This window comes from Dermacentor variabilis, chromosome 10 (assembly GCF_050947875.1).
Source record: "Dermacentor variabilis isolate Ectoservices chromosome 10, ASM5094787v1, whole genome shotgun sequence".
Taxonomy (NCBI): Eukaryota; Metazoa; Arthropoda; class Arachnida; order Ixodida; family Ixodidae; genus Dermacentor; species Dermacentor variabilis.
Window position 1 is genome coordinate 6,530,461 of NC_134577.1, and position 22,291 is coordinate 6,552,751.

Genomic DNA, 22,291 nt, shown 5'->3' on the forward strand with positions numbered 1-22,291 from the left:
AAAGCATTCCGCAGAGCACTCACGAAGGGAGTGATATACTAAAGGACCGGCGAACAGCAGCTGGCCCGTCGTCTGGAAGTGGCAGCCTGCTCATTCACGTGACTAGTTATCTAAAGCTCTTCGCGGCCTGTCCGTGTCCGTCCTCTGCTAGTGTTCTTCGTGTAAGTACACACCAATTCGCCTAGACCTCCAGTTTTTTTCTTTCTTTTTTTTTTTTTTTTTGAGCCCGGATTCGCTTAACGTTACTTGTCGATTGTGACATCGTATCCTCTGCAGCAGACGTGCGTTCCCCTCTGTAAGAACGTCAGGGGACGGCTTCATGGAATGCTGTAACAAGTGGATCGACATGCAACACAGCACGTTTCAACAGGTCGCTGAATGCTGAAAATCCCGTGGTAGACGCCAGAGGAACCAGGACATTTAAGGCAGCAGCTGTTCCACAGAGCAGGCGCCGATGTTATTCGTGATTGTAGACAGCTTTGATTCTGAAAGGCTTGATGCACATTGCAGAAACAGTTGATCACTTCATTAGACCCTCTAGAAAAGTTGTGTGCGAGAATGTGTGAAAAGCAAATACAGATACAATCACAGCCGGTTTGACAATGTCGCATGGCAATAATCGCCCTGTGATGTCTTCAAGTAAAGGAGCATGAGGCTTTATCCTTTGTTACGGCTGGACGTTATCGATTTATTTGTGGAATTAGAATGAACATATAGCATATGACGTGCAGTGTATACAATAGGCTTAGTACGGTATAGTGCGATAATTACGGAGTGTTCATCGCAGAAACTGCTGCGCTGCTTAGCGAACGCGGCAGTGACGGCACGGCCAGCAAGTTTCTACCAGGAATGCAACGCAGGCCAGTAGTATTCCGCAGCTGTAGACCAAGAAATGGTCCCAAAACGGTATTGGCGCTGCCGATTCAGGGTCAGATGCTGCGTGGGAAAGCCTGTGCGTGAGTATCCACATCTCCATCGACATCATCTTCTGGTGGTGTCCGTGTTCTCTGATCTCCTTAACAAGCCGTCTCAAGGCTGGTCCACAGTGAAAGCCCTTGGACATCATAGGAGCATTCGGCAAGAACCGAAAGGTATCCTCGCTCGGCATGACACCGAACTGGCGCCACACCATTTCGCTGATAACGTCGTATATTCGTATGTAAACGTGTGTTCCGCGCCTGGCCAGGCTCAGGCACGTGTCTTGCCGTCCACTTCTTGTGTTGACGCAGCTGCGGCAGTTCGTCAGGAGTCGGCGCAGTGCCTTTCCTACTCCAGTGGTCGAAGTGTCAATGAAGTTCTGGGAATAAGAATTCATCTCAAAGCAGGGAAGCACTTGCCCCTGTGTTGCGTACTTCGTAAGGTCTTGGGTGTTTTTTATTTTCCGGTCTTTCGTGGGAATGTTCACGTTGGATGTGATCACGGACTGCAGGTACGCACAGTATGAAAGCACGCCCAGTGCCCAGAATGCGACCAGGAGCCGCGTGACGTTGCGACGGGACGGTGCCGGAACAGGGTAGCCGCGGCCCACGAGGTTGGACACGAGAAAGAGCAAGCACCCGGCGACGCTGGTGCGAAAGCCCGCCACTGGCGTCTGGCAAATGTAGACGCCGAGCACGACGACGCCGCAGCCAGTGAGCGTAGCCAGGGAGAGGCCCGAGGACAGGAGCGCGTGCGTGATTCGCGGGGGGACTCGCTCCGCGCGCCGTGAAAAGAAGACAATGGATCGATAGGCGTTGATGGCACGGATGTCGATCATGGAGTCCATTTCTGCCGTGAGACCGGCCGGAAGAAGGGAGAGCTCAGCTTTCTTGCGGTGAATTGCGTTAACCAGGCGATCTCGTCCTCGGGCTACAAAATGGTACGGAACTATTGTGGCATTGAAATAGTTGAGCATGCTGAGGAGAAGTGCTGCCTCAGGAGCACGGGTGTAGCTGTGGGTAATGTTTACAGAAGTCAATGTTACATGCGTAACGACGACCATTTCTTCACCGCTGAAGATTCCGTAGGAGCTGTTGGCCCGATTCTTGCAGAAGTCAGACGCCAGTGTAAGCGTTTTCCTTCTAACGCAATTGCTATAACCGTTGTCGGCAACGTCGATTGTCGTGTCATTGGCGCCAATCAAAATGCAGGCAACTTCCGGGTATTCCTCGTACACTAGCCGCTCTTCTTGCCCTAAGAGAAACATGAATCGAACCAGCGACAGGTGGAAACTTGCTGCCGACAGTTTTCTGGTCAAAGACTTCCTCTGTTTTGTTGATGATTCCGGCGTTAATACCCACACTACGATGTTGCGTGCAACATAGTCCTTAAGCTGGTTGAGTTGATCTTCTCCAAATACGGTCCACTGTTGTACAGGATGGTTGAGATAGTTCATCCATTCCAGTGCACGGTGAGGTCTTTCGGCTCCAAGCCACAAGAGAACAAACTGACTTGGGGGACACGGTGGCTTGGTGATGTCGCTCAGAAATGTCGACACAGCTCCAGAATTGGCGTTGCAACAGATGACAAGTGAGAACAAGACTGTTTCAATTGCTGGGACGTGGCGAACAGCTCTCATGGTAAGAACTGACACCAAGGCCATTCGCGGCGGTCCTGCCTAACACAACCAGGCTGCTAACTCCGAAAAGTAACTTACAGATGTTGAATGTTGTCTAAACATATATGATGCATTTAATGTCACAGTAGTCAAACGCCTAGAGCGCAATTTCGAATGTATACCTGACACCAGAAACTGACTTTAGCTGCATACACTTTAGATCTCGCGCCCAACCCTGATCAATCTAGCAATTTGACCTGCTGAAAAATTATGCATGTGTCTCATGCAACACCCATAGTATATGTCCAAAAGGCGATATGCACTAAGTTCCTGTTGTTTACGGTTACGACGACCGAGGCTGCCCGAGAATGACTCGAAGGCCGACGCAAAGCGAACTTTATATCGCAGTGGCTCTCTGGCGTAGCTGCGCGCTGTTCTGACAAGATGACCACACGGCACCAATATTTCGTTTCCTGTGATGCACCGTGCAAGGCCTTCAAATGCATCCACTGTGCTTTTCTAATTCGATTGCATCAAATATGATCATTTGCACCACGTGAATCTATACCTATTTACGTGAGTCGAAATATCGAATACGAGCGTGTTCAAAGTGATTCGTTGCGTGACTTGAAAGAGTTTGATGGCGCTGTGACGTGTAGCACACTGCAACGTTATTACAAAAAACGGTTAACTTTTTTTTGGCAAATTGCGAATTATCGATTACATTACGCGTGCACGCGGAATAACATACGCCTAGCTCTGGCTCTGCCAATAAAAAAGAGCACATGTCATTTTTTTAGAGCGCAGCGCTTAGGCAAAGCCCGTTCGTGCGGCGGGCGTTGGCGGCGGGCGTTGGCGGCGGCGTAACCCAGTGGGCACATCGAAATATGAGTGAACACGGCGCGCAGCGGGGGATCAATTAAAAGAAGCGCCGGGAGAGATGAGGCGCGAGGAGAAAAGCGGAGGAGGGTGCTGTGGAACCATGAGGCAAAAAGCAGAGGAGGGCGAAAGCGTGAGAAAAGCGTAGTGCGGCGACGATTGCCACGACGTGGCGCAAGAGTAGCGCGCGTCGTCTGGTAGGTCTGTCGTCGACGGCGGCTGTCACTCACGCGCTGCCTCTTGCGATCAACCGATTACCGCCGAAGTGTCGTTCCCCCCGCCCTGATGGATCCACTTCCTCGGGTGGAAACTTTTTATGGTTATGTTAATAAACGCTTTAACAACAGCAACGCGCCACACTTCGCTCAGTTTGCAATGTGCGCCGCACGAGACTGTCCGCTTCAGCCAATATATCACGAAATGAAAAGGCACATGTAGAGCTGTGCTCAAATTTCGCATTAGCGAGTATTGTAATCGTCGGTGAATCTTCGGCCCCTACGTGTTGATCGGAATAAACAAGAAAAGCACTTGTGAACTAATTTTGTCACACGCAGAAAGTACTAGAATCGGTCATCTTAACGCGAACGATTGTGTTATGCATCGCGACATTCGAAACGAACCGGACAAAGCTATACTGCAGTCAGATTTAGACTACATTACAGACATGCTAGCAGTAGTTAGTGGAAATAAATATTGACAACTGTTAATTATTGCGTCTCTCGCAAGAAACGGCGTTCAACAGTCTTAAACAATATCTCGCTTAAGAATGCGCCGTAAATACGATATGACCGATATCTCGGCATAACTGTAACTTGTGATTTAAATCAAAGGTGCATATCAAACTATTAGTTATTAATGCTAACGGAACGTAGGCTTGCCTGCGAATGAATTTTGGTAAAGCGCCAACTGAGGAGGAAGGGGGGATTAAAAAATTATTTCTGTGCCCCTTATTGAAATGTCACCGCACCTGTTTTGGTTCTTAACCGCGATAACTTCATCTATGCCCTTAAATTACTTGACTGGTTTCTTCTGATTATCACCGCGCGGCTTGAGTAATATTTTGCAAACAAGCTTGTTGCCTGTGCAGAAAAGTTTTAACGCGAATAGCATTGTTTGCCTACTTCAGGCATTTTCAGCCTATCTGTCTGGCCTACGCTGACCCAGTGGCCGAAGCTGTCTGCCTGCTTACGCCACCAGGTGCGTGCTTCGTGTCGTGACGCGGCGTGGTCATCACTCCAGCTTCGTGATATCCTACGCTCGTCGTGCCGTCGTCTGAGTAAGCAGGCGTTTGGCGGCTTGCGACAGCACGTACCTGAGTACACGAGGGTATAGGGGCCTCCCGCGTCTAACCGCGCGCGGCGTAGCCGTGACCAGGGAAAAGGGGATCCTAGGGCTTGAGCCGATGCTGAGTGCTTGGACCTTTGAGGCCCCTCGGCGGAGGCAATACACCCCCTTGACCTCGGCTTAACGTAGACGGCACTGCCGGACTGACCAACCCGGGGGAAATCGGTAGCTGCCTTTTCCTGTCCTCCTTGTCAACCTTCGTCTTTCGCTCACTTTCAGTTTTTCCTTGCCTCTGTTTAATTTCCTTTTACTTCCGACTTCGCGGGCAGCAAGGGCTAACCTTATGTCGAGCAAACAACTTTGTTTGTACATCTATCTTATAGCAATAGCGTACAGTTGGCGCAGTAAATGTTTCTTGCAACTCTTGCGGCGTCCCCTTGTTGAGTTCCATGGTGGGCGACTGGCATTGCTGCCGAAATGTCCACACATCCTTATGGCTAGTTCCTTTCGACCACTCTCTGATCGCCTTCAAAAAACAAGGCGCACCGAAAATCTCTTCCCTTTCTTTGGGCGTCAAAGACCAAATTTTCCACACTTCTACGTGATTCACTCAGAAAAACCGGAAGAACAAGTAGGAACAGTCTCTCCTTTTCTAGTTCCTAAGTCTCTAACTGAGGCACATGAACCAAGTTAGAAGGCATCAAGGATGGCAAGTGGTGCTCTCCTCTTGGAGCTCCATGATCAGAAACGGCGGGGGGGGGGGGAGCTGCCCAGTCATTTGGAGACGTTCACGTGACCTCCCCCCCCCCCCCCCATCGCACTACGAACACCACCCGCGGCATTGTTTCGCACGATGATTTGCTGGGGCTGACTGATGCTGAACTCTTGGAGGGCTTCAGTGATCTTCTAGAACGTTGTCAATGTTATACGAATTAAGATGAAGTGAGATGAACAAAGAAATCCAGACCAAGTGCTTGATGCTCACTTTCGGCTCAAGTGTCCTGCCCGAGTCCATCGAGACCGGGTACATCAACCTTCGTGTTAGGCCCTACATGGATGGATGGAAACAGCTTTATTTTAAATCCGGCAAAGTTTGACGACCTGGGCTCAGGTTTCCCATGAGGGGACGTACGAGGCCTTGCCTCGTCGCCGCCTTTGGGCCCGCTAGACTGCCCTCTCTTGCGTCTTGAGGTTGGAGCTGCGCAGAGCCGCGGCCCACTTGACGCAAGAGCCTCCGGAGCTACTGCCATTGTAACTGATATAACACGACACGCCCACAACATGTGTGAGAGCGTCGCTCTAGTTTCCTGACGTAACTTGCAAAGAGCAATCGAGTAATTGCGCGGGGAGAATGTGCCGCAATCGCACCGGACTGGGGAAGGTTTGTGTCTGTAGCAGTCGCCAGACGAGTGCCTGGCGACGTTTCAGTTTGGGGTGAGGTAGGGGCAATAACCGCCTAGCTGGTAGTGCTTGGTGATGTCGTTGTATCTTACCAAGCGTTCTCGCGTGTTTTGAACCAGGAGTTCCGAACTCGAAGACACAGTCTCCGATTCTGCGCGGCGGGTCAGTTCTGGCGCAGAGCGGTGTGCTACCTCGTTCAAGTTAGGTTGGCCCTCGTCGGTGGGGGTGGCGACGTGCGCTGGGAACCACATGATCGCGGTGCTATCGAAGTGCTGTCGACCAGCTTTCTTTAGGATCTGGAGAGCTTCTGAGTAAATGCGCCCCAGCGCGTAGTTGCGAACTGCGGATTGTGAGTCGCTAAGAACTACCTCGCAGAAGGAGTACCTACCAAACCCTCTCAGATGCTTTAAGTGCCAAAGGTTCCGCTGCAGTTCCCAGAACTGTCGAGGCCGCCTGACTTGCGCCAAGTGCAGCAACAATCAACATAACTCTGAAACATGCAATGACCCTCTACATTGTGTCAACTGTGATGGTGAGCACACCGCATACGGGCGGTCGTGCCTATCATGGGAAAATGAGATAGTTATAACCATCAAAGTCAACGAAAACATTTCATTCAAGAAGGTACAACGGCGCGGGTGTCATACCCGCCAAAGAACAGCCGAAGTGTCTCGTCACAAGGGCTTCTGGCGACTGTCCGGCCCACACACAGTGAGCCGGCGGTGACGCCCTCTTGGCGGCGGCGGCAGCCGGCGCTGCTCCGCCCGTCCCAGGTGAAGGGGCCACATCGGCCTCCGGGCTGGTGGCCCCAAGGGCCTCGTCCCTTGATGCCTTCTCGTCAACCAAGCCGTTCACAAGAGCGGGTTTCCAGCGCGCCGCAAGAGGCGATGGACACGACTCTCAGTCGAACAGCGCCTAAGATGTGGCGCGAATCCATCGACCGCTCCAAAAAAGACAAACCTCGCGCCATGGCGCCTGGAAAGTGGTCTGTGAGCAAATTTTTTATTCATGAACACATAAATCCTACAGTGGAATGTAAGAGGACTTCTCCATAATCTCGACGATACCACACAACTACTGCAAAAGTATAATCCAAAGGTGCTGTGTGTTCAGGAAACACATTTAAAGCCCACACAAGCAAACTTCCTCAGGCAGTATGCTATCTTCCGTAAAGACCGTGACGACGCTATTGTTTTGTCCGGAGATGTAGCAATACTTCCAGATATATCTGTTGCTTGCCAGAATCTTTCTCTCCAGACGCCCTTCGAGGCGGTGTCTGTGATTCTTTTCAACAATAATTATCTGTTCAATTGACATACCGCCTCATTACCTACTCAGCAAAACAGAATTTAGCGCGCTGATTAATCAGCTCCCAGAACCGTACATCATCACCGGTGATTTTAATGTCCACCACTCCCTGTGGGGAGATTCCCGGTGTGGCACGAGAGGCCGGCTAATGCACAGTTTCATAGTTAATTCCAGCGCACTAAGAGAGAGCCAACCTATTACAATATTTATTATACTTCATACTCGTCAATAGCTATGTCGATTGGCTCTGCTTCTCTTTTCTCCGACTTAGAATGGCATGTTCTAAAAAGCCTATTTGGAAGCGGCCACGTTCCAGTGACTCTAAAATTTCGTTAGACAACAGACCATCCTCCGCATGCGGCTAGGTAGAAACTAGCCTCTGCCAACTGGGAACATTTTTAAGAATCCGCGTTTTTATCACGAGATTTTATTTGCGAACCTAGTATAGATGACGCAGTAGCACATTTGACCGATTTTATCATTGACGCGACAGAGAAATGCATTCCAGAAACAAGTGTTGGCTCATGCAAAAGATGAGGGTCTGGTAGAATGACAACTGCAAGCAGGCACGGATGGAACAAAATAAAGCCTGGGGTAAGCTGCGCCGATCACCGACTGCAGAAAATCTCGTTGAATTTAAATGCGCTAACTCACAGGGAAGGAGGATGCGAAGAGAGGCTAGGAGAAGCTGGGAGAGGTTTCCATCGAACATAAATTCTTACACTCAGGAGGCAAAAGTATACGGAATGGTCTAAGAAGGCTAAATGGACAGCATTTCCACCCGTTGCCTTTGGTCGATCGATAACGAAGAGAATATCTTGGAAAATCAGGCGGACGCCCTTGGCGCACACTTCGAGCGCTTATCAAGCTCTGCGCACTATTCATAATCATTTCTTAAATGTAAGCAAATAGCGAAGCTTAAATCACTGAACCGTAAATGCCGACCGAGTGGAATTATCCTTCTAATATTGCCGAGCTGAGAGCTGCCTTGAGCGTATACGTAGGAGCTCTGCACTGGGAGGAGGAGGAAATAAAGAGAGAAGGCAGGGATATAAGCCAGAAATGCGTCTGGTTGGCTACCCTACTGTGGGGGACGGGAAAGAGGGAATAGAAAGATAGGGAAGGCAGGAGGAGAAAAGCCGCGGTGAGCTCGCGCATACACGCGGAGGGCCTGAGCGAGTCAAAGACGTTCGCATCGGCCAGTCGCCCTCAAGAAAGACAAAAGTGCCTTCATAGCTTTGTGGGCCGACGAGCGATGGGAGCTGAGAGAATCGTGCATGACATGATTAAAAACCTGCACACTGACGCACAGGTGACACTGCTGGCACTTTTCAACGCTATTTGGGCTGCCTTCCATCCACATGGAAAGACGCTATTGTAGTCCCGGTCATGAAACAGGGTAAAGACCCATCCAACATATCGAGTTACCGCCCTATAGCACTCGCAAGCTGCTTGTGTAAACTTTTATTTAAAGAAATGATAAATCGTCGTCTTTTACATTTTTTTAGGTGAAAAAAATGCGTGACCCTTATCAGTGCACGCTTTCAGAGATGGAGGAAAACATTCGCGACGCCTTTATCCATTAGCAGTTCTTTCTTTCCGTGTTCTTATGACACAACTTGGTGATATGGAATTTTACGAGACCTCTGAGAAACGAGTATTCGAGGCAATATGCTGAATGTCATTGCAAGTTACTTATCACACCACATATGCCACGCGCAGATCTCGACCGCATTGTCTGGACATGCCCCGCAGCGTGTTTCGTTCCGTCCCCTCTCGTTTTGTGACGAGGAATCACCTCCGTCTTGCCGCCGCTTTGCTGCAGCAAGAACATTGGAAATACCTTTTCGAAGACTTGGCCTGGATTTAACAGGATCTGTTATTCTTTCGTTTGGGGCCTCAACTTTGGCATTAAGCCACAGGAACGCTTGCTCGGCTGTCCCGAAAATTCGCACAGAATCCAACCGAACGCCCTGCTAAATTCTATATTTTCCTTTTTGTCTACTTTAACTTTATTATTCGTTCTATCTTACTTTACTGATTTTAATTTAGCAGATAATTCTACGTTATACAGCGCTAAGTCCATAGATATTCGGAATCTTATTCGTTATAAATTAGAATAATCCATCCATTTCTTGGTCAATCCCACATAGTGGGTGAGGAGCCACATACGTGATAGGGAACAACACCACCACCAAATGATATTTACCTGGCTTAGGGTCTTAAGGTCTTAGCTTCAGGTATAGCAGAGGGAAAGGAAACATGTCCACAACAGAGATTAGTAAAAGCCGGTTGGAGTTTAGTAGGGAGTAGGGTTTAGGTAGGGAGACCGCAAACAATGGAGGCTTACAAAAGCACAATTCGCAATAATAGTTCAAAAAGGTTGATGCTTGGAATATTCTGTCTGTAAAAAAAAAAAAAGATAGTTAAGACATTGGGCAAACATAATAAAAATTGATTTTCGACCACCTGGAGATCTTTTATGTGCGCCCAATGCATGTTGCACGGGCGTTTTTGCATTTCGCCGCCATCGAAATGCGGCCGGGATTCGATCCCGTGCCCTCGGGCTTAGCGTAACGCCAAAGCCACTGCGCCATCACGGCGGGCTACTTGAAAAGCGATGATGTCCCTTGGCGGTGCTCGCGTTTGAAGAGGTCTCCGAGTGGATGAGCGCGATTATTTGCGGTGCAAACAAGCAACCAAACAGGATGGCGATCCCCACGTTGAGAAAATGCTGCTGCAGCAGTGCCCGAGTCCAGCGCCGAAGGAACAGACCAAGCCTGCTGGTTTTTCTTTAAAAAAACACTTACAAACAAGTACTAACAAAAGGGACTTTTATTGCGTTGCCAAAGAATTCGCACCGACCGACAAAAAGTACTGTGTGATAATCTCTGAATAAATATTTCAGTAAAATAATTAATTAGTTTGCTTATTACTTCGACAATAATGAACACTCGTTGAACTACGAAGTGACGAACTGTTATGATCAGCGTTTACTTGTGAGTAGTGGCCAGATACCGCCACGGGCTTTCTTGCTCCGTTTGAAAGTTTTTTTTCCTTACGGTGAGTCAAGTTTTTCTTAGCGTTCAGTGTCTGAACACTAATCGCGCTTAGTGTTGCAGTTCTGGCAACATGAACGCAAGTTTTGTCCTCCAGTCCACGTTTTTATTATCGTTAAAGTGCTGCGGGTCACGTGCAGGAGGCGGGGTATTGCTCAACGCCTCGGTAAAACCCATCCCATCAAAAAAGCTAAACTTCCCCGAGCACGTTGCGTAACTTCTCGTATGTTGGCCGTCACGAAAGGTCCTGTAAACCGCTCTCCTTTCCAGTTCTGGCGCGTGCGCCTTGCGTGCGCGAGACCGTGAATCCGGAGGCGAAACTCGCAGCGCAGCATGCGTGTGTAGTTCGTAGATAACGTCGACAGTTACCGAGGTAAAATAATTCTATTCCTTGAACTGGATTATTTAGAAACGCGGATTACTTGCACGAGAAATAAACACACATTAAACTAATCAATGAGAATCCACTAATTCTGAATTAATTACTTTACGGCACATTAGCAATTTACGAATTGTAGCCGGTGAGTTCACAAGACTTATCCACTTGGAATGAATTTCCAGAATAACGCCAGTTTAGAGCTGCGCGCCGACAAACTGGCAGTATAAATGCACTGTTGTATCGCCAAATTTTTCGCAAAGAAACACTCTTTTATGCACTGAAGTCCAGTAGTAACTGGAACGCATTTCATCCCACACTTTGTGCAATGAATTTCGCGAGATTGGTGCCACGCGCCAGTCTTCGTCGTTTAACATGGCAACGTTCTGCTGCGTTCGATACAGGAAGAATGGCCGTACAGGCTTTTTTAGAATGCACCGTGAAGCGCTGCTCACTTATCCAGACACGCAGCTATTATCTGCCTAATATGTTGGAGCGGCATGATCGGGGTGGTTTAGGGGGATTGATAGACCACGGACCTGACCGCACAAAGCCTCAGCACAATTGACTATCACTCAAACGACTGGAAACCCTAACCAAGACATCGTGTGAGAGCCTGTGAACGACTTTGTAGTCTGGCAACGCCCCGTCCATTCCCACAGAGAACCTGCGCTTCCCCGTTCTCTAATAAAGGACTTTCAATCAATACTGAAAATTAATTCTAAATTAATAATTCTAACTCTTGCAAACTGGCCGGCTACAGTTCGTAATCATATTGCAGGAAAATATACGTTTTGACGGTTAGCGCACAAAATAACATTATAACGATACACCTTGTCAGAGTTGTCGGAGTATATATCTTGCCGTTGCCACCAGTTGTAAGGGTTGTAGGTCGTAGGGAGGAACTTGGGAGGACAGGACTAGGCGAGCAGGGTTTATTTACATATATTTACGTTAGAACAAGGGATACATTCGACAGTCTAGCGTGACTCCCAAATGGAGCACGCAAGACGAAGCATACAGCATGCGAGCACGAAGCTCCAAACGCACTGCGTCTCGAGCACGATCACAGAGCACACTGACGAGCACACCTAGCAGCCGACAAACAGCCGCTTATAAATACTTCGTGCTCCCTAGATCCCTAGGTGAGAGAACCGTTCGGCCAGTCATCGAAGCCGAGCCGCCTTTGAGCGGGAGGGCTTACACACACGAGTACACACTGGTTTCCCAGAACCCGAGTTGAGCGCGTCCTCGTAGTCAGGTGGTCACGCCTGACCCCAGCCGGCGCCTCTAAATTCCAGAGCTGCCTTTCTCCTGTAGTCGCCACGAGTGTCAGCAGACTGCGACGAATCCTAGGGCCCGAGCAAAACGTATCGCAAAGAACCCTTTTGTTAGGGGAGCTCTTCTTGCTGCAGAGAGACCATGAAGACCCGGCAAATCAACCAACAATACACGGGGCGCCAAACGTGGCCAGTCCTGCTTCTGTCGCCGATTCTCCGAACGAGGCGCATGGTGGATTAACGCTGCCGTAGTCTCCAGTTCTCCGAAGGAAGTTCATGGTCGGTTAGCGCTGTCGTCCTCGCCGGTTCTCTGAAGGGCGCCACCACCGCGGGTCGATCGAAGCACGTGCAGCGGGCTGAAATATCTTTGCAGAGCAGTACCCCTGCAGGCCGATCCTAACAACCTGCACACAGTAACAGGCATGGTACACCTGCACACAGTTGTGGCGTTCTTTATGTTGTATCTGAATCGTTTTCCTTTCTTTTTTATTTGAACGTTATCGATCTTACCTTATCGTAGTTAGGCAATGCGAATTGTATTGCGTTAATTATATTATCAATACCATTCCTGTATTCACTTGATTCGTTCTACTCTATTTTTGCTTTGACCAGAGTGATGGTTTTTCAATGTCTTAGATGCATCCTTTTTTTTTTTTTTGCATAGTCACAGCCTGTTTTAAAGCAATATCACAACTGTACTTGTTTTTGTATGTTGGACTGGGTGCCGTGAAAGGTGTTTTTGGTCTGTTTATTATTGACTGATATAGTATTGTATATATTGTGTGCCGTACGAACTGTGTAGAAGGGTGTTATGTCAAGCATCCTCTTGTTTTTGTCTTCAAGGAAACAATGAAACTGAAAACTCAAATTGAAATATGGGCCGTAAAGTAGCTAATTCAGAAGTTACTTAATGTATTTTCCTTCATTAGTTCAGTATTTGTTTCAATTTACCGTGCTAGTATGCTATCTGCCACTGCCGATTTTTGAAAGTTCTGTAACTTAAAAATGATCAGCCCGCATTCGGCTGTGGTGGCCTTGGCCTTGTGCTGCCAAGCCCGCGTTCGCAGGATCATACCCCTGCCACGACGGCCGCATGTTTGATGGGAGCGAAATGCAGACTCCCGTGCATTGGATGCTCGTCAAAGAAATCCAGGTGGTCAAAATTAATCCGGAGTCTCCCACTGCGGCGTGCCTCATAGTCATTTCTTGGTTTTGGCACGTAAAACGCCAGAATTAAAAAAAGAAATACACTTAAAATGAAATAGAATTGATGCGTGTGTCGCCATCTTGTCTCTCGCCTTGTCGCGCTGCAAGACGTTCACCATGATTCAAGGAAGCCCCGAATCGCGTGTGTACCAGCTGGTTGAACGAATGAAAAGCGAATAAAGACGAATCAGGCAGGGTGCTGAAAAAGAGCCAACAGATTTTGCAAGATCCAATATCGCTTCGTAGGCGCCAACGCTCAAGGCTTAGAGCCCGAATAGCGTGCGCAGTGCAAGCCATTTCCTTCCGTGCTAGTTTGACTAAACACCACCCACCCGACAGTTGAAATGAGTTCCGCTTTGGAAATGCCTCGAAGTCTGCCATCACTGTACATCACAAGCTCTTAAAAAAAAAGCAATCTTATCGAGTTCACGGCCGTACCGTGAACGCCTTAGCCACTACAGTGTTTAATGGTGAAGATGAGAGTATAAGCGAAGTTCTTTTGCAAAAAGAAGAGCTCATTTATTCCGTCTCGCGTACGTGGGTCGATACTGGCCGGGTCACGGCCAAAGCACGTGGCGCGTATAGCGCTGAAATCATGCCTTCCACGCGCCCCACGCATCGCGACTAGAACACGCGATATCACACTGGCCGTATCTACTTCTCGATCTAAACATTAGCCGCGCACGCGAGAGCGCAGCGCTTGTTTTTAAATGGTTGGCTTCTGCATTTTGACGGGCAAGTTCCAAGGTGACCCTTTGAAATCGCATAACCTCGAAACTGAAGATGCACAGTTCGTTTACTGCAAACGTAAGATTTCTTTTTCGCTCGACAGTGGGGTGTAATAGAAAGAACGTGCACGCAATCAGCAACTGCTGGATTTTACAGCTTGGTAGTCCAAATGGCCATCGAGGCAAGAACCACAAGTTATTGCGTCTATGGTCTTGCGCTAATTTCAAAGCGGATTCGCCTTAGCGCAGTACGATTGGCTCGCTCATCTGTACCACACGAAATTTCTCCAAAGACTAAATCTAGCTTACGCAGTATTCTTAGTCGTCCCGCAGCTAGTTTCCTTGAAATTCTTACGGATGGGATGGGGTTTATTTACAAGATGATAGATGGTTAGCGTAGAGCAAGAGACAGGACGCGGTCATGCAAGGCCAAGAGGCCAGCTCCTCGCGCACACCTCCACTTCCTTCGGCTGGTTCGTGCAGCGGGACAGCTTGTCCGGGGGCAGACGAAGCTCTCCGAGCGAGCTATGTAGGCCAGTGGTGGTACAGTCGGGCGACGTGCACGACTTGCGTTTTACGTGACCGCCGGTTGTGCGAAGTCACTCTTGCGATTACGTATGTCACGTCATTAAAGCGTTTCAGTACGACGTATGGGCCCGTGTATCGTGATAAAAATTTTGTGTACAGCCCCTTTTTCCGTACCGGTGTCCAAAGCCAAACAGTCTCCAGCAGCAAATGTGACGAGCATATGTCGAGCGTCATAACGAACGTTGGCACGATCTTGAGAGGAGAGTCAGGAGGTGGTCCAGTCGACGGGCTTCTTCGGCACGACATAAAGTCTGGCCTATGGAACAGTCATCATGTGGAGACCAGGGGAGGATATGGAGGATAGTGTCGATAAAGCTTTAGGGGTTGCGAGCGTACAGAAGAAAGAAAGTCGCATAACCTGTGACGTCATGTTTGGCAGTATTGTAGGCGTACGTAACAAATGGTAAAATAGAATCCTAGTTCTTGTGATCTGTGGAGACATACATGGCAAGCATGTTGGTCAGGATACAATTCGTGCGCTCAGTGAGGCCGTTTGTTTGCGGGTAGTAAGGGGTCGAGTGCCGGTAATCACATCTACAAAGACGTAGTAGTTCTTCAATGACGTCTGCAGTAAACTGCCACCCACGACCAATAACAACGCGTAGAGCACCGCGACGCCACGGAGTACACCAGGAAAGATGAAACGCCAGCTGCTATAGCCGAAGCAAGTGCCGCCGTCTCAGTATGCCGGGTGAAATAAATAGTCCACACACACAATAATCCAGCGACGTGCGGTAGTAGACTTGGGGAAGGGGCCCAGCAAGTCGACAGCAACTTTTTCAAATGACAAGGTGGGCGGCTTAACTGGCTCTGGGGTACTCGCAGAAGGCGTAGTTAACTGCTTATGTCATTGGCAAATTGCACAGCTGGAAACGAGCACACTTAGACGACGAGTGCAGTTACCGGGAGAGACGCGCGCACTACCTACACTGAGGAAGTCCTGAAGCTTTGAGTTGTCCGACATATACGACAAAATTGGACACCTACTCAAGGGAATTGCCGAAGATGTATATAATTTTTTTTAAACTCTAAGGACGACCTCACTGCCGCTTCCGACTTAAGGCTTTACTGTCGTACGTTCGAGGCTCTTAAAACACGCCGCATTCTTCCAAAGTTTGGTCGGCTGGAGAGCACGACAATATATTGAAATGTGGGGAATTCATATCGCCAGCGTTGTCCGATATGTAAGTTTAGTTTCGCCAAACTACAGCATACATTTTTCTCATGCCGGTGCAACGGTGCCACAACTTGGCTGCTGCGACGCGTAGCTGTTTCGGCGAGCAATGCAAACACTCGTTTTGCTATGGCTGAAAGACTGCGCTTCAGGAGGTTTCCGCTCACGGTCTCCGATCATTAACTTTCCCATGCTGCAATGGAACCGTCTTGGCAAAGGAGAAGCATAAGCGAACTCAAGGCTTACGTTAATCAGAAAATTAGGGTCTGGGTGCTGGTGCCAACATCCGACAAAGAGAATCTATTGGCAAAGCCTAATAAGCTGTCTTGGATCTGTCTTGGCTTGTTCTGCGCTTGAGTCCGCAGATCAACTCCCGTACGATCAGTTTCCGAAGGTCGCATGCATCTAGTCGGAGACACTAAAATAGATGTTGCTCATATTATGCGAGGATTTCGCAACTGTAGTGTACCCAGTGGAGAACGCTGAGATTACCACCCGACCTATTACATTAACGCTTCGTACGTCTTCAACAAGAGGAAGCTCGTCACTGCGGCAGAGACGCCGATGGTGAATGTACTGCACATACACAGCGGAATTCCAGAGTCGGGCTTGCTTGTGAAAAGGCTGCATAGCCTCAACGCGACAGTCCTTCAATATCGATTAAAAGGGACGGAAACTGGCCAAGATCGCCTCGTCTACAAGGTTCACCACAAAGAACTCGACATGTCTGATATCGTATGTCCTATCGACATGCACTCCGTCGTATAACGTGTTCCGCTGCGGCAGACAATCAAGGGCTGGTGGTGTTGCTGTGTTGGTGAAGCAAGGTATCCAAGCTTTTGTTTTACCGCATCTTATCCATCACGAGAGCGTCTTTTTAAAACTATGCTGCTGGGGCCGATCTTTGCTTTTATTTGCCATTTACCGACCATCTGATTCACTACCAAGGTTTTCCCGACCTGGCTGTCACATGTCTAAGTTCATCCACGACAAAATAATTATTGATGGCGGTTTCAACCTGCCTGGATTTGACTGGAATAGTCCTGTTTCTGGTTCTGGCCCTGGCACGCATTACATTTTTGATAATATGTTGCACCAATAACCTTCGACAGTTAGTTACGAAACCCACGCATGTCCAGGGCACTGGTGCTTTCATACTTGACTTGGTGTTCATCACCCGATCGACTGAAAAATTTTGTGTCTCGGTGGAAAACGGCCTCTTCGATCACAATATGGTGTATTTTTCATGCAGCATCCAAAAACTCAACGACTCTCCACCTACAGAGCCTGTGCGTGTAGTAGACTTTTCGCGTGCCACGGACGAAAGCGTGCTTGATTACCTTGAGCTATGCCTGAGCGATTTTAAAGGAAATGAGGTGTATGGGATAAGTTTAAAGAAATCTGCGCGTACTGCATAAAACATTTTATTCCCAATAGAATAAAGAAAATGTACAAAAGAAATCCCTGGACGCGTAGGGTCTTGCCTTTAAAACGAACACGTCTGCCGAAACGCTGTAGCAGCTGCACAACTTGTACTGCGTCAGGCTGTGAGCCAGTCAAAAAGCCATTACTTTGAACACACACTGCCGAGCTTCATTCAAAAGGCTCCGCAAAAGTTTTGGAGACACTTTTCCAGGAAAAAGAAGCCTGTCGACCAAATTATGCACAATGGCGTTCTCAAGATAAATCAAGCATTGCTGAACATTTTAATGCATATTTCTACAGTGTTTTTTTTTTTCGAAATCAAACTTCCAAATACGGCAAACAGCTGCACCATGTCCTCCCGAACCAAGCATTGTATCTTCTGCAGGCGTGTTGTCCATGTTGTTGAATCTGAAAACAAAAGCGTCTCCTGGTGTTGACGGGATTCTAAATATGTTCTTGCAGCGTTACAGTGAAATGGTATACAATTTTCCCATAATTTTCCGTGCAAGCCTATCAACTAGCAGTGTTCCTTCGGATTGGAGAGTTGCGCGGATTGTGCCAATACTTAAAAAAGGTACCGCATCATCTATTACAAATTTTTGTCCAATATCACTTACATTTTCTACTTGTAAACCCCCCTTGAGCACACTGCAGCCACTTATATAACTACCTTTCTAAATCACAGATACGTTCTATCTCCATTTCAACGTGGATTTAGAAAGGGACTTTCAACAGTCACACAACTAACATATGTAGTCCATAGCTTTGCTGATACTCTAATCAGGTCCGGGCAGATTGACGTTATTTTTCCAGAGTTTAAGAAAGCGTTTGACCTTGTTCCACATGCAAAACTAATAATGTAAGCTTGAACCTACTGGGCTTTCTACTCTCATAATTAACTGGGTGTGTGCTTACCTTTCTAAGCGCGCACAGTTCGTCAGTATTGATTCTCATTGTTTAATGAAATGAGAGTTTCTGAATATCGCTATTCTTAATTCTAGCCTTCAGAACATTCATTCCTGGTGCAGTCGATGGGACATGAAGCCTAACAATGACAAAACAGTCTTCATGAAAGTTACCGATAGAAAGAGTAGCCTGTTATTTCCATATAACCTTCCATCTCACCCGCTCAAGGAAGTTACTGAATACACATACCTAGGTGTTACTATAACCAATAATCTTAGCTGGAATAAACGTATATCAAACATATGCACGTCACCTTTTAAGAAACGTTGCCTCCTCAGGCACGAACTAAAAGCTGCCCCTACTAGACAGAACTCTTAGCCTACACCTCAATCATCAGACCTAAAGTAGAGTACGCATGCACCGTCTGGGACCCTTACACAAAACATAACATCGAGGCGTTGGAAATGATCCAGCGAAAATCTGTTGGATTTATATTTAACAAATGCTGCACTACTGGTTCTCCCACCACCCTAATATGGCGCAACATAACATACAGACACTGGAATTACGAGGAAAATTCAGATTGAAGTTACTTAATCAAAAATAAGACACTCCTCATGAGACCTGATCCATTTATTAGGTCCACCACAACACGCCTAACAAGAAATCACCACTCGGAATCCCGAACACCGTACAACGCTAGAGTCATTGTTTTTGAATACTCCTTCTTTCCGCGCACAATAACGTAATGGAATTGACTCCCGACTGATCTACTAACCAGTAGTGGTGCCCTTGACAAAATTGCTTATTGACAGATGCAATTTATTGTTTCCTGTTCCTGCTATGTGCACTCTTTACAGATTCTGTTTACTGTAATGCAATTTGCTGTGTTTTTGTTGTTCTTGTCTCTCTTTATTTTGGCCCTCCTGCCAGGACCCATTTAGGGTCTGCACTATGCTGTAAATCATAATAAAAAAAATGTGTGTACGGACTCTCTGAGGAAGGCGCGCCCTAATCGACCTCCACGCGCATTTTATCGGCTCTATATACTAGTGGCGTAGCTAGAAATTTCGTTCGGTGGGGGGCTCGCATTGCAGCTCGGTCTTGCCCTTAAGAGGAAGCTTTAGCTCGGGTGCTCGTATCTAAATACATGTAGAAGGAGAATTCGTTTTTCTCGGCAACCAATGCACCAAATTTGACGAGGTTTTTTGCATTTAAAAGAAAAACTTAAATTATAGTAACTGTCGGTTTCGAATTCTTCATTTAGGTTGTCAATTCTTTATTAAAAATTCACCAAAATCGCAAATTTTCAGAAATCTAAACTATCAAGTTTAAAACTATGTAACTCAGCAATGAAAATTGATATCACAATTCTGTGAATTGCACCTAATAGTACATCTACAGCGGACAAAATTTCTATGTTACACGTGAATCTCCAGAAATTTAGCATTATGGAACTACGGCTTTCGCTGAATCCTTGTACACAATGTAATCAATTCACGTAAGATATCAATTGACACACCAAATTTGTCCGCTTTGACTGTTATAATAGATGCCGTTTACTGAACAGCGACATGTGTGCTTGATGCAGAGCTATTAGTTTGTAAACGCCATGCTTCTATTTCTTTTTGAACTTTCGAGTTCTTCAAAATATTTAAACAATTTTCAGGCCCTAAATAGAACTCCTGCTTTCAACAGACGCTAGAATTTAACTTTCTCTTTCAAATGCAACAAATTTCATTAAAAGCGATCCGGGGGTTATCACAGAAAAGCGTTTCTGCGTTTTCCATGTATTTGAATAAGCCGCGTCGCAGTTGGGCGCGAGCTAAAGCTTCCTCTTAAACCATTTGTCTGGGGATCAAATACATGAATAATAACTGCATTGTCGTTACTAAAGATGCTGCAAACAAATTCTTGAACGCTACGCACTATCAAAACAAGTAAAATAGGTATTTTTTCATAAACGACTATACTTGTATGTGCCAAAAATTGTGCCCAAAATAGCCGATATCAATGCTTCCATGTTCTTTCTCTATATAATAAGTAAATAAAATATCACACGAACTTTAGAACATATCAGTTCGAAACCAGCAAGGCAGTGCATGCCACTGATATGAAAAATGTAAAGGCCATGAAATCAACAAGCTGAGGACAAATAATGTAATGAAACTGTCATTCAAGGGTCTTGTTTAGATTCTTGTACATCTGCAACGGCCAGTGAAAAATCTCAATGACGCTGTCGTTTGTTCCAATGCATTACGCAGGGGCAGCTTTCACCGGTCGTGTATCGTGAGTAATTGCACCGAAATTATAGCCGCAACAGAGAGCACGTATAAAAAGCAGTTCTGCAAAATAAACGAGGGCGAGTCAAATGAAAGTGAGCCAATGCGAATATATGACAAACGGGATACCTTATTTAAAAGTAGTCTCCATGATCATTTAGACATTTGTCCCGTTGTCTAACGAGTCGCGTGATTCCCGCCTCATTAAATTCCTTGGGTTGCTGATTCAAAAAGTCTGCAACGGACTCTTTCACGTCATCGTCCGACACGAATCTGGTTCACTTGAGCTGTTCTTTCAAATGCCCCAACATATGGAAGTCGCAAGGCGACAGGTCTGGGCTGTATGGCGGATGTTGCAGCGTTTCCCACTTGAACATTGCCAGTCTTGTATCAACCACATCAGCGACGTGGGGACGGCATTGTCGTGGAACAAGATGACCCCATTCGTCAATTTTCCACGTAGTTTGTTCTTGATTGTGACACGCAGCCTATCTGGCGTTTTACAATAACGAAACAAATTGGTAGTCTCTCAAGATTTAGCTAATGATATCAGGAATGGCCCCTGACGATCGAAAAAGAAAGCCAACAACACCTTTCCGGTGGAAATGACGGCCTTTCCTTTCTTGGGGGTGGTGAATTCGAATGTTTCCACTGTAAGATTTGCTGTTGTGTTTCAGGCTCGTAGAAGTTGCACTATGGTTCGTCCCCGATGACAATTGGAGACAAGAAGTCGTCACCCTTATTGGGATGCCGGATCAGATGAGTCAACGAAGCGCTGAACTTCTCCGTCTTCTGGCGGTAGTTCAAAACCTTGGGCAACCATTGCCCACACAAGAGGGGATAACCGATATGTTCATGAATTATGGCGTGAACGGAACCGTGGCTGATGTTCACACACACTGCCAGTTCATCGATACTTATCCTCCGTTCTTGTCTCATCAACTCATCAACCTTTGCAATTTTGTTAGGGGTGATTGCACGATGGCTTTGGCCCGACCTTGGTTCTTCTTTGCAACTTTGACGTCCTTCTTTGAACCGTTTGCTCGAACGCTTCACAGTGGACAAAAACATATTGCGCGGTGAGGTTGTGGCTGCGGCCGGGCGCGACCGCGCCAGTTGGGGCCCAGCTTTTCCTCCGTGACGTCACGCGCCGGCGCAGCGCCCCTAGCGGGAGGAGCGGGAGTCAGGTGGTGGCTGCGGCCGCGCGCGACCGCGCGAGTTGGGGCCCAGCTTTTCCTCCGTGACGTCACGCGCCGGCGCAGCGCCCCTAGCGGGAGGAGCGGGAGTCAGGTGGTGGCTGCGGCCGCGCGAGTTGGGCCCAGCTTTTCCTCCGGCTGTCGTGACGTCACGTCACGTGGTTGCGCTAAAGGTCAATGGTGGCTGCCCGGCCACGCCCAAGGGCTGAACTGAGTGATTGCAATATGCAACGCATAAAAGTGTCACTGGAAACAAAGTTCACTGCACGTATACACAAAACCCCGCAACAAGATATTTAAATATACGTATAACTCTCCAATAAATCTACGTATCTAAAAAAGTCACTGTATACAATGCGTCAAACAAGGCAAATAAACATGTTCCGCAATTAGAGATTCGCAGAATCCTAGATCCCACCCCCATTCCATCCACTCCCCCCGATGTATCGCGCGCGACAAAAGGCGGCGCGCTTGCTCCCCGCTTTTCTCTTTTGCACACAGAAGACTGAGCCACCATCGTCGTCTCACCCATTCCAGCGCCCCCCCCCCTTATCCCCCTTCCTACGCTTTCACTCGCACATACAGCATGCGGCGCGCGGTCACGATGTTATCGCCCTTGGACTGTACGAAACATGAGGGCGACGGCAACGGCAGGAATGCGCC

At 47.6% G+C, this 22,291-nt stretch overlaps 1 protein-coding gene and 1 long non-coding RNA gene across 2 annotated transcripts in view; one reads left to right on the forward strand and one right to left on the reverse strand.

Moving 5' to 3' along the window:
* The window catches only part of LOC142559786 (uncharacterized), a 120,668-nt gene that overhangs the window by 37,700 nt on the left and 60,677 nt on the right, over positions 1-22,291 (forward strand). The window lies entirely within an intron of this gene.
* The window catches only part of LOC142559781 (RUN domain-containing protein 1), a 66,665-nt gene continuing 61,844 nt past the window's right edge, over positions 17,471-22,291 (reverse strand). Inside the window, exon 18 of the transcript XR_012823250.1 lies at positions 17,471-17,652. The gene's annotated coding sequence lies outside the window, so the exon portion shown is untranslated. The remainder of the gene's footprint in view (positions 17,653-22,291) is intronic.